Source organism: Megascapheus bottae, chromosome 3 (assembly GCF_031878675.1).
Source record: "Megascapheus bottae isolate mThoBot1 chromosome 3, mThoBot2.hap1, whole genome shotgun sequence".
In the NCBI taxonomy this organism is placed as follows: domain Eukaryota; kingdom Metazoa; phylum Chordata; class Mammalia; order Rodentia; family Geomyidae; genus Megascapheus; species Megascapheus bottae.
Window position 1 is genome coordinate 7,363,711 of NC_143511.1, and position 11,498 is coordinate 7,375,208.

General features: G+C 43.9%; 1 pseudogene; it reads left to right on the plus strand.

Annotated features, from left to right (window-relative positions):
- The first annotated feature begins 2,397 nt into the window (after nt 1-2,397).
- Nucleotides 2,398-3,208, plus strand: LOC150064899 (carboxy-terminal domain RNA polymerase II polypeptide A small phosphatase 2 pseudogene; annotated as a pseudogene).
- The last annotated feature ends 8,290 nt before the right edge of the window (nt 3,209-11,498 follow it).

Below are 11,498 nucleotides of genomic sequence, written 5' to 3' on the forward strand. Positions count from 1 at the left end.
TCTGAGAAAACAGGTTATATGCCATCTATAACAAACTGGTTTCTCTCTGCTTTATACCAGACACTTCCCCTCTTGCCCTTTAACTCTGAAGGGGAGAAAATCTCTAAGAAAATGTATCTGGACTTTTATAGGTAATAAGATATCTAGGAACTAAGAAGAAATAACAATTTCTCCTTTGACACCAGAGTTAGACTCAAGATCTGCCATATGACTTTATACTCACTCCCTACCAGGCCCTCTCTCTTGCCTAAATGTAATACTTCCTTCCTTCCCTATGCCCTGTAATTCTATTATATTCTATTATATCTTGCCATATATCCTATTATAGAAAATCCTCAATTTTGATAGACTTACTTTTTATAAGTCAAAAATACTAACAGGGCGTGGTGGCTCAAACCTACAATCATAATGAATCAGGAGGTTAAAATCAGTGGGTTGCAAAGATCAGTCCAGATAAAAATTTTTGGAAGACTATCATGACCAATGATCACAAGGAAAGCACAATGACCAGGGATGGTGGTATGTGTCTGTCACTCCAGTGACACAGTGAAACACAAATGGGAGAGTCACAGTTCAGATCACTCCAGGTATAAAGCAAGATTATATCTAGAAAACAACCAACATAAATAGGGATAGACAGAGTAACTTAAGTGGCAGATTGCCTACTAATCAAGTACAAGGCCCTGAGTCCAAACCTTCTCTAAAACCACAGAAAAGAAAAAATTCATTTACTGCATCTCACCTAATGGAAAATCAGAGATTAGTAGTTCAAAGCTGTGTAGAGCTGTCTTGGTTATGTGATTGACTGGAAGTTGCAGCAGCTGACACAATCCAGCAACACCAGAGACTTTTGCACGCTTAGTTATCTCTAGCATAGGAAAAGATCAAGCTCAAAATTCTAAGTACAGTTCTACTGAATGCATATTGCATTTTCAACACTGTAAGGTTCAAAAAATTTAAGTCAAATGATCATGGATCAGGGACTCTCTGTATTTCTGTGTCATAGAACTTTTATGGTATAAGACAGATATTTCATATACAAAGCATTAAAGGCTATTTCTAAGACATATACCCAATTTCCACCAAAAAAATCCCAATAATAATCCTCTCTAATTTACCACTTTTCTGGACTGAATGTTCTCTGGAAGAAAATCTGTTCTTCTAGTTTCTGATCTTGTCATGATTCTCATCGCTTCTGCCTGCTATGCAGAATCATGCTGAGCTTTCATCCATTATCTTTTTGCATTGTTTAGCTTCTCCAAAAGGCAAGTGCTATGGGCTCACCACCTTTCCTGCTTTGTACATATTGTTCTCATTCTTTTACTAAGATCCTGGTCGAGTTATTTTTCTTTGCTTGCAATAGCTATCATTTAAGCATATGTTTTTAAATCTTCCATATTTAAACCAAAAATGTGATATAAGTTGCATTCAGATTATCTTTTACCTTTTCCATCCTCCTAATTAGATTTGTTATCCTACTAATCACTCACAGCTTTTGAACCTAATATGTTCTACCTCACCAGAGTCATTTATATTTACTCTAACTCCATTTACTACTCTGTGAAATCCTAGCAAATAGGAACATCAGTTGAACAATTTTAACATTTTGTCATAATCCCTACCCAAAAGCCCACACACTGTTAATGCCATCAGCTACTGATTCAGATTGAGCTCAGGCTTTGATCTCTGTTTCTAATGTGAACTATGCCAGAGGAAATGACAAGTCACTAGTCATTTACACTGTAGTCTAAATGTGTTTCTAACCCTAGTATGTAACTCTGCTGTAAATATTACCAAAGCATGAGAGTAAAATGATGGAATAGTTAGACTCTTGATGAAAGTGGGTACTGTTGATCAGCTTTTTCCTTTACTCAAGAAAAATGAACTTGGATTCTGCAAATAGTGCGATCTAAAAGGGCCAAAGGTTAAAAAGATTGCTGTTTGTTTGTTTGTTTGCCTGTTTGATTATGTGTGAAACAGTGATGTCCAACAATAAATCGGAATTTTATTTTTCTGAAACTAAATAAACAAAATTGCTCTGATGTCAGGTTAAAAAAAAAAAGAAAGAAAGCAAAATGAACTTTGTTGAGATGTGTCATCATTCTCCTATCTCTGAATTTGAGATTTAAACTGGGTCAAAACTAAAAGTATAACTCCATGTTGGACCCAAACTGAGGAGCCTGGAGCTGCCAAGGGGGGATCCCGGCCTGGGGCACCCAGGGAAGCCACTGCCTGGGCGGCCTCCCTCTGTAGAGGCCTCCCCGCTTCCCGGCCAGGGGAGGAAACAAGAGAGGGGATGTGAACAGCTGTGGGAGTCTTGGGAGCGGGATCCCAAGTGGACCCCTGCCCAGACCCCCAGCCCAACGCCCAGCCAGCTCGGGCCCGCGGGATTATTAGATGGAACACGGCTCCATCATTATCCAGGCGCGGAGGGAAGACGCCCTGGTGATCACCAAGCAAGGCTAGCCTCCAAGTCCTCTCCTAAGAAGCCTCCTGGGCGGAAGATCTTCTAGACCCTTTTCTGCTATTTTCTCAGCATGTTGGTCAGTCAAACTCTTCCACTGAGCTCGCCGTGTACAAGGAGGAAGCCAACACCATCACTAAGTCAGATCTCCTCCAGTGTCTCCAATGCCAGTTTTATCAGATCCCTGGGACCTGCCTGCTCCCAGAGGTGAGAGAAGAAGATCAAGGAAGAATCTGCATGGTCACTGATCTGGATGAAACCCTTGTGCATAGTTCCTTTAAGCCAATCAACAATGCTGACTTCTTAGCGCCTGTAGAGATTGAAGGGACCACTCACCAGGTGTATGTGCTCAAGAGGCCTTATGTGGATGAATTCCTGAGACGGATGGGGGAACTCTTCTAATGTGTACTCTTCACTGACAGCCTGGCCAAGTATGCCCACCCTGTGACAGACCCTGCTGGACCGGTGTGGGGTGTTCCGGTCCACCTGTTCTGGGAGACCTGTGTATTCCACCAGGGGTGCTATGTCAAGGACCTTAGCCGCCTGGGGAGGGACCTGAGGAAGACCCTCATCCTGGACAACTCACCTGCTTGTTACATCTTCCACCCAGAGAACGCAGTGCCTGTGCAGTCCTGGTTTGATAACATGGCAGATACCGAGTTGCTGAACCTGATCCCTATTTTTGAGGAGCTAAGTGGAGCCTATGACACCTACACCACCCTTGGGCAGCTGCGGGCCCCTTAGCCTTCCTGCTTCCAAGCAACAGCCACCCCAGTAGGGGACTTTGCTATATACTGTGCCTTTCTGACCAGCCTAAAGGACTAAGCAGAAGCTGGAGCACCTCACTAATAGGTCCTGGGAATAGATGTGATTAGAAAGAGCTTTAGGACAGGTTAGATGTCAAGTAGGCAAATCAAACCAATGCTCCCTGAGCTGGGCTCCTGACATCGTGTGTTGAGTGTTTGTGGGTGGTCGTTTCTCAAGGAGTTAGGAGTCTCCAGGAGCCATGGCCCCAGAGTAGCCAGTGTTTCTGGGGGACAGAGGCAGAAAGATCAAGACTCTTCCCAAGTCAGTTTGTCTCCTCTCCCATCACCCGAGAAGCCACAGGGCTTAACAGAGATGAAGACTATCTCAGGCTCCATCGCCAAACCATGGCCTTTCCTCAGTGTTGTAGGTCTGTGCCAAGGAGAAAGGAAGGGCCAGAGGCTCCCTCTGAATACCCTGGGGCACACACCTTTCTGAGAACTTTCTCCAGCCAGCTGCTGTAGAAAAAAAGACACCATTTCTGGAAGGATGAGAAGTTGCTTCCAGAACCAGCACTCCTGTGGCCATCAGTCCTGAGGCCTTAGGGCTGCAATTGCTTCCAGCTGAATGTCTGCCATGGGCCCTTTGTGTGGGGTAGCTATAGGAACCCCGCTGCTTGCCACCTGTGCTTCAGCACATACGCACTCAGTGACACAAGCAGTCAAGAGCCAGAGGGCGCCTGGCCCCACCCACCTGGAGCAAGTGGGGCGTGTCTCAGGACACCATTGGCTGATGGTCACATTCAGGGACGTCCCTATTTGATGATGTGGGTGCCACCACTCGATCTTAGTAAGCACGTTTTGTAAAATAAAGTTAGATCTGCATGGAGAGTCTGGGCTTTGGAGTCTGTGTTCCTGGGATTATTCATGGGCTCTGCCACCATCTTATGCCCCCTCTAGATGTCTGAGAGACCTCAACAACTGGTGTCCAAACACAGGGCACGACTAGCGGGTAAGTGGACCTCTTCAAGCAATTATGTGGAAAGGGATCTTGGAGAGCAGGCACCTTCACTTTTCTGATAAAAAGCTTGAGCAGTTTTATGAAACTGTTCTGTCTCTCTGCCTGTGGGGGATTGCAGGCAGAATACAGGATGAGTCCACTTGGGAAAAGGTAGCCCGGCAGGGTCAAAATTTCTTCCCCATCATGGCCACCATTCTGAGTTGCCTCCAGGGATCAGCCACCTGGGCTCCAGCACCAGTTGCCAAGACCGGGCTCCCCCTGGAAAAATGCTCCGCTGCCCCTGTAAATAAAGGCACGGCCTCACCCACAAAGGCTGTGGCACCCATAGATAAGGGACCAACGACTGACCCTTGCCAACCCACCCCTGTAGAGAAAGGTGCGGGCCAGCAAATTTATCCATCTCTGATTGATCTCAAGCTCAAAAATGAAAGCAGACCTCCCCCACATCCTGGCGGGTCCTTCATGGAGGTTCCCTTATGCCCCTCGGCCTCCTCAGGAACCCCCTGGGGTGGGGAGCCCTTCCTTCAGTAATCCTTTCCCATCCTTCCTTTACTTGAGGCCAAGTTGAACCCTCAACATGGCCTTATGTAAGCGTTCCCGGTAATTGTCAAACCCCAGGCTTCCTTTACCCTCAGTCAGACAGCAATCCACCCCAGTGGATCTGGGAACCACACAGCCTAGAAAGGCTTCAATATCGGAAGATTAATAGAGGAACACCTTCAGAACTCCCCATTTTTGTTATGATAAGGATCAGGCAAATATAGGTTTCAAATATAGGTTTCTTCATGATCTCCCCACAGTAAATATATGCCCATGGGGGGCACCCAACCAGGGCTCCCAAATCTTTCATCAATTCCTAATAATTTGTATGTTTATGATTTACCGCCCCTCCTATTACAACTCTTTTCAGAAAAGATGACCAGGTTAAAAGCAAAGGCCTCTGGAGGTAAGTAGAAGTTGGTCGACCTCCCTGTATGTATTTTTCTCAAAAGTGCACTGTGGCCAAAAACAGAGTACAGTCAAGGGACGCCTTGACCCCCTTCTAGGGTTCTTGTCGATAACAGGGCATATCTGAGAGGACGTGTGGGTTTGAGTCCCACCAGCAAGACATGTTTAAATCTAAATAAGCTGTTTTGTGAGAATTTTCACCTGAGTTCATGTTTTTGTGTTAAGTATATCTGACCCAGCCCAATTTTCTTGTTGTTTTGTTTTCCCTCTTGCTTGAGAATGGCCTCCACCAGTCAGCTACCAGGGAATGGAGATCTCCATTGGGGAGACATCCCCTGAGTTCAAGGCTCCATGGTCTTTCCGTCACTCTGATAGTTTAAAGCCAGGCATGCTATCAAAAGTTTGGGGGTTACTTTAAAATCTCTACTTCTCTGTCTTGTCCATGTTACATGTTTTTCCTTGTCCAGTTTTTTCTTTGAAATTAGTACCAGTCCTAAGAATGGATCCTTGTGGTTTTTGTGTGTGTGAGTGCACATCTTTGTTATCTGTTTGAATCTTTTAAAAACCAGAAAATGTACAGCCGATATTTGGCATGCTTTTAGATGGTTGAGTGTGAAGGTGTGAATATGAGTGAACATATTTGAGATTATACTTGTATACAAGTATACAAGTTTATACTTGAAACTAATACAAAAAAGAGGTAGTCAGTTAAATATAAGTCTAAACTCCAAGCAAGGTCAAATGCCTCAAGGGATTTGTATTGTTTTAAAGAGGAACTAATTTAAAATCTAGTATTGTGATGCATAGAGCTGTTTACATTGTAAACATTGTATTCTGTTTTGCAAAAAGGCATCAAGGAACTTGGAATTTATTTCCTTGAATTTAAATTTGGAGATAAGTATCAGAAATTTAAATGTGAATTTAACAGTTTCAAAAACCTTGCCTATCTGTTTTTTTTTTTAGAAAGGACAGGGCTTCATCCTGCCTCATCCTTGCAGACTGACACTGGACATCTGATGGTAAAGTGGGTGATGTGATTAGTATTTCTTAAACTTGCCCCCTAAACTGTATTAAACTGGGAAAAAGAGTTTTAAAGAGTAAAAAGGAACATTAGGGCTAACAAAATCATTATTTAATTGCTCAGTTCACCCTTGTAAGTTTGTTTGTAACAGTTTCCAGCTGGCCCACAGAAAAGAACAGCAGATCCTTATTCAGATGTAAATTGGGCCTTTACCAAGTTCCAGGTAAGCATGCCTTACTAATGCCTGTGTTACTGGGCAGGAACTTGTCAGTATAATAGTGGGTAGTTAAAACCTAAGGTTGTCAAAATAAATGGGTAGTTTACAATCCTAATTTTGCTCTAAGCCCTAACTGAGCAATTTTGGGTTGACACCAGCCACAAATTCAGGAAAGAATCTTGTGAACCTGAGGTTGTGTGCCTATCAATCTGTAAAATAGGCTAAGCTTTTAGGGTCTCTGGCCACGTATAAAGACAACACCCCTGAGTCAGCTTTAAGAAGTTACAGAAGATGGATCTTCATCCAGATTCCACTCCTGGGACTTTAGCCAGCCTACTCTTGCCCCTAAGCCCCCTTAAAAAACAAATATAAAAAGGGGGATACAGGTACCTAAGGCATGAGGCCTCAAGATAAGCTCATTGATGCTTTATTTACATTGAACTTTTAAATTTCAAATCTAAAGGATTTTCCCCTGCTTATAAGCATTGGGGCACCATGCTACCTCGCCTAACCCTTCTGCCCCTTGTCCGAACACCTGGAAGGAGCCAGTCCTCTGTTAACTATGGGTTGAGGGTTTGATTCATGTGTGCCATTATAATGAGACGCAGACTGGGAACCCTGGGGTTGGCCCTGGTCCTCACCAGGATGTACAGGTGTAGACCAGAGAATAGAAGGGTTTCCTTTGTGCACGTTGGCCATCTCCCCTACTTAAAATCTCCATTTGGGTCTGCCAACCCTGCAGGTGAATTGCCTGAAGAGCTGGGGTGGTAGTCAGTGATGGGTAAGATCCCCAGAGGGGGACAGACTAAGACAGGCACACTCTCAAGTAAGGCAAAAACCTGCTAAATAAGGGGAAGATGTGGAAACCTATGCTATAAAAGGAGGCCTAACTCATGGCCCAGTGCTCATCTCCTGGCCTTGGGACCACACCTGGCTGAGATGGCCCCTGCTGCCCAATCAGCTGGTGTGGCTATGGTTTGTGATGTAAAATAAGGCCACCTCTGGGATAGTCCCTAACCCTTCCACCCTCTCGGATAGTGCATGATTCCCCTTCTTTGCATAACTGTTAACTCTCAAGTTTCAGGAGTAGGCAATCTACAAATTCCTGCCACGAAATGACCTCTAAGCGACACCGCCACCAGCCTTAGCCAGCTGACCTGAGTCCTGCCTCTACCTTTGTGACCTCACCAGTACGGCCCAGGACACTGACTTATCCAGAAAAACCACCCTGGATACTTCTCTGCCGTAGATGGATGCCACTGATGCTGCCTCCACACTCTCGTTAAACTGTGGAGGCCCGCAGTAATAAACTTGACTCCCAAGCAGGGGACCGTGATATGATTATGAACAATTATTGTTCCTCAAAGCATGCTGGGGAGGACATGGGGGCTGTGATTCCTGTTTACCCCAATCCCATCTGAAACCCACCTAGCCCTAGTCCTCTTTGGCCCACCAAGCTCATTTCCACAGCAGCAGGACCCATGTTTTCCTTAGCTAAGTTGGTTGAGTCTAGCTAATGTCTTTGTGCACCATTTAGGCCCCATCCTACATTCTGTTATGAGTGTCCATAAATAAAGAAAATGGAGGAACTGTGGGGTAGCTATAGGAACCCTGCTGCTTGCCACCTGTGCTTCAGCACGTACACACTCAGTGACACAAGCAGTCAGGAGCCAGAGGGCACCTGGCCCCATCCTCCTGGAGCAAGTGGGGCATGTCTGAGGACACCATTGGCTGACGGTTGCATTCAGGGACATCCCTATATGATGATGTGGTGGCCATCACTCAATCTGTATTTAGCAAGCAAGTTTTGTAAAATAAAGTCAGATCTGCAATGAGAGTCTTGTCTTTGGAGTCTGTGTTCCTGGGATTATTCATGGGCTCTGCCGCCATCTTACCCCCCTCCTAGACATCTGAGAAGGACCCCAACACTTTCTGGGTCTCCCCCAAGGCTCAGGCCCTTGGCTTGCCTTCCTCACTAACTAGCCATAGTCTTCATCCCATGAAGAAGGAAGTCTTCTCCTTGCCCTGGCTTGGAAGAGAACAGATAACTGATTTCCATTTCTTTAACTGTTTAAAATTCTCCTTCTAAAAAAAAACAAAACAACAACAACAAAAAAAAACTAAACTACACTAAACATATAAAGAATGATTTCTTTCAGTTAATTACATTTTAATGTCCCTTATCAGTCCCTGAATCACTGTCATTTTCTCTGGCAAATTCTTACCCAAATTTTTCCCACCCAGCAAATAATTCCTTCCTGTTTGTGAAGTTCGATAATTCATTGTCCAATGGTTCTTTATCTTGTACATATTCTTTCTTATTAACAGTAAAGCTTGAGAGGTTAAGATCTGGAGGCAAAGATTTCGAGGATTGTGGTTTGAGATCAGCCAAGCAGACAAAATTGTCAAGAATCTTTCTACCCAAAGCTGGGTGCAATGACACCTCTATTATGCCAGAAATGCAGGGAAGCACAAATAAGTCCAGCACAGTCCAGAAACACAGTGAAACTCTGTATGAAAAATAACCGGTGCTCAGGGCCAGGAGATTAGCCTAGTGGTAGAGTGCTTGCCACTATTCCTTGATACCACATACATAGAAAAAATCCAGAAATGGTGCTGTGGAACAAGTGATAGAGATCTAGCTTTGAGAAAGCCCAAGGACAGTGCTCAGCCCTGAATTCAAGGACCAGGACTGGAAAAAAGAATCATCAGTGCAAAGCATGAGCTGGAATTGTAAGTCAGTGGTAGAGTATCTGTTTAACACAAGGCCCTGAGGTCAAACTCCATTACTTATAAAAAAAAAAAAAAGAAAGAAAGAGAGAGAGAGAGAGTAAGAACTTTCCTGTGGGATTGTGCTAATTATTTAAGATATGTTTCACATGATATCTTGCTCTGTTGGGGTTCTTCTTGGATGTCTGGGAGGGGGGTAAAATGGTGATGGAGCCCATGAATAATCCTGGGAACACAGACTCCGGAGACCAGACTCCAGGTACAGATCTAACTTTATTTTAGAAAACATGCTCACTAAAAATCAAGTGGTGGCCACATCATACCAGCAGCAGTTGTTGGGTCTTTCCTGAATGCGACCATCAGCCAATGGTGTCCTGAGACATGCCCCACTTGCCGGGAGCTCCTGCTGGAGGCGTCGAGGAGAATGGAGCCAGGACCTTCTGGCTCTGAACTGCTTGAGACACAGGGTGTGTCCAGGAGTGTACATGCCTTCCAGAGTCACGGAAGCACAGACAGCATCATGGGCTTCTACACCACTAGCTAGGAAGCCCCACAGTTCCCTCTTTTTCTTTATTTATAGGCTCTCATAACGGATTGTAGGATGGGACCCCAATGGTGTGCAAAGACATTAGCTAGATGGCATCCAACCAAGCCTGGATAAACTCAATCAACTTAGCTTAAGCAAACATGGGTCCATCCTGCTGCTGTGGAAATGAGTGTGGCAGGCCAAAGAGGACTAATCAAACATGCCTGACACCAGGAGGCATTTCACCATCTTTTTAACTCCCTCCTTGATTTGCCTCCTTAATTGGGCAGTCAGATCTCTAATGGTTCTCCTAGGGTGGCACAAAGGCCTCCTTATTGGAGGAGGGGATTGAGGCCCCATCATCTTTGAAGGGTAACCCACTCAGGGAATTAAGGGAGTTCTCCATGGTTGAAGATAACCTAGTTGTTATAGAGAAAGAACAAAAGTGAGTCAGACCAAATTTAGGAAAATATGAGAGAACACTTCAGAAGGTCCAAGATACAATTATGTAGCCTTAATTTAAGGCTACTTGGTATTGAAGAAGGCCTGGATAAAGAGGTCAATGGTATTAGAAATATACTTCAGGGAATCATCTCAGAGAACTTCCCAAATATCCAGAAGGGCAGGCCCATCCAGATACAAGAAGCTTTTAGAACCCCAATCAGACCTGACCAGAAAAGGACATCCCACCACCACATTATAATCCATACAGGATCAATAGAGACCAAAGAAAGGACCATAAAAGCAGCCAGGGAGAAGAGAACAATCATCTACAAAGGAACCCCAATCAAAATAACCACAGATTTCTCAGCAGAAACCATGCAAGCAAGAAGAGATTGGAAGGACCTTAAGACAAATAACTACCAACCAAGAATACTGTACCGAGTTAAGCTCTCATTCATAATTGAAGAAACAATAAAAACCTTCCATTCCATGGAGAACTGGCAACATTACATAGAAACCAAACCAGCATTACAGAAAATTCTCAAAGATGCTCTACACATTGAAAACCAACAGAAGTGCTTGCTTCGGCAGCACATATACTAAAATTGAAAACCAGCACAAACATGATATTGACAAAGAAATGGCACCTAAAAATCATACCAGTTAAGTACTGCTAGAACTGTCAAGACACAGGCCCTAATGAAAGCTTTTAAAAATGGCAGGAGCTAGTAAATATGTTTCAATCCTACACCCTCATTATCAATGTATTATCGCTCCAATTAAATGGCATAGAATGTCTAGTTGGATTAAAAAGCAAATCCATTGTTCTGCTGTCTTTAAGAGATACATCTCGCCCCAAAAAAAATACTTTTTGAAAGTGAGAGGTTGGAAAAAGTTTATCAAGCAAATGGTCCCCATAAACAGGCTGGAGTTGACATCCTCATATTAGAGAAAATAGACTTCAAACTAAAATTAGTGAGAAAAGACAAAGAAGGTTATTACATACTAATAAAGGGATCTCTCCACCAGGAGGACATAACCGTCCTAAATATCTACACACCTAATCCCGGAGCACCATACTTCATCAAGCAAACTGCACTTTCACTAAAACGACACATAGACCAAACACCGTGATTGTGGTGACTTTAACACACCACTCTCACCTATGGACAGATCAACCAGGCAAAAACTCAACATAGAAAACTCAGAATTGAACAACTGTATAGAACAACTAGATCTAACAGACACCTGCAGATTATTTCACCCAGCAATACCACAATATACATTTTTTCAGCAGCACATGGAATTTTACAAAATAGACCACATTTTAGGGCATAAAGCAAACCTGTACAGATTCAGAAACACTGAAATTATTCCCTGAACG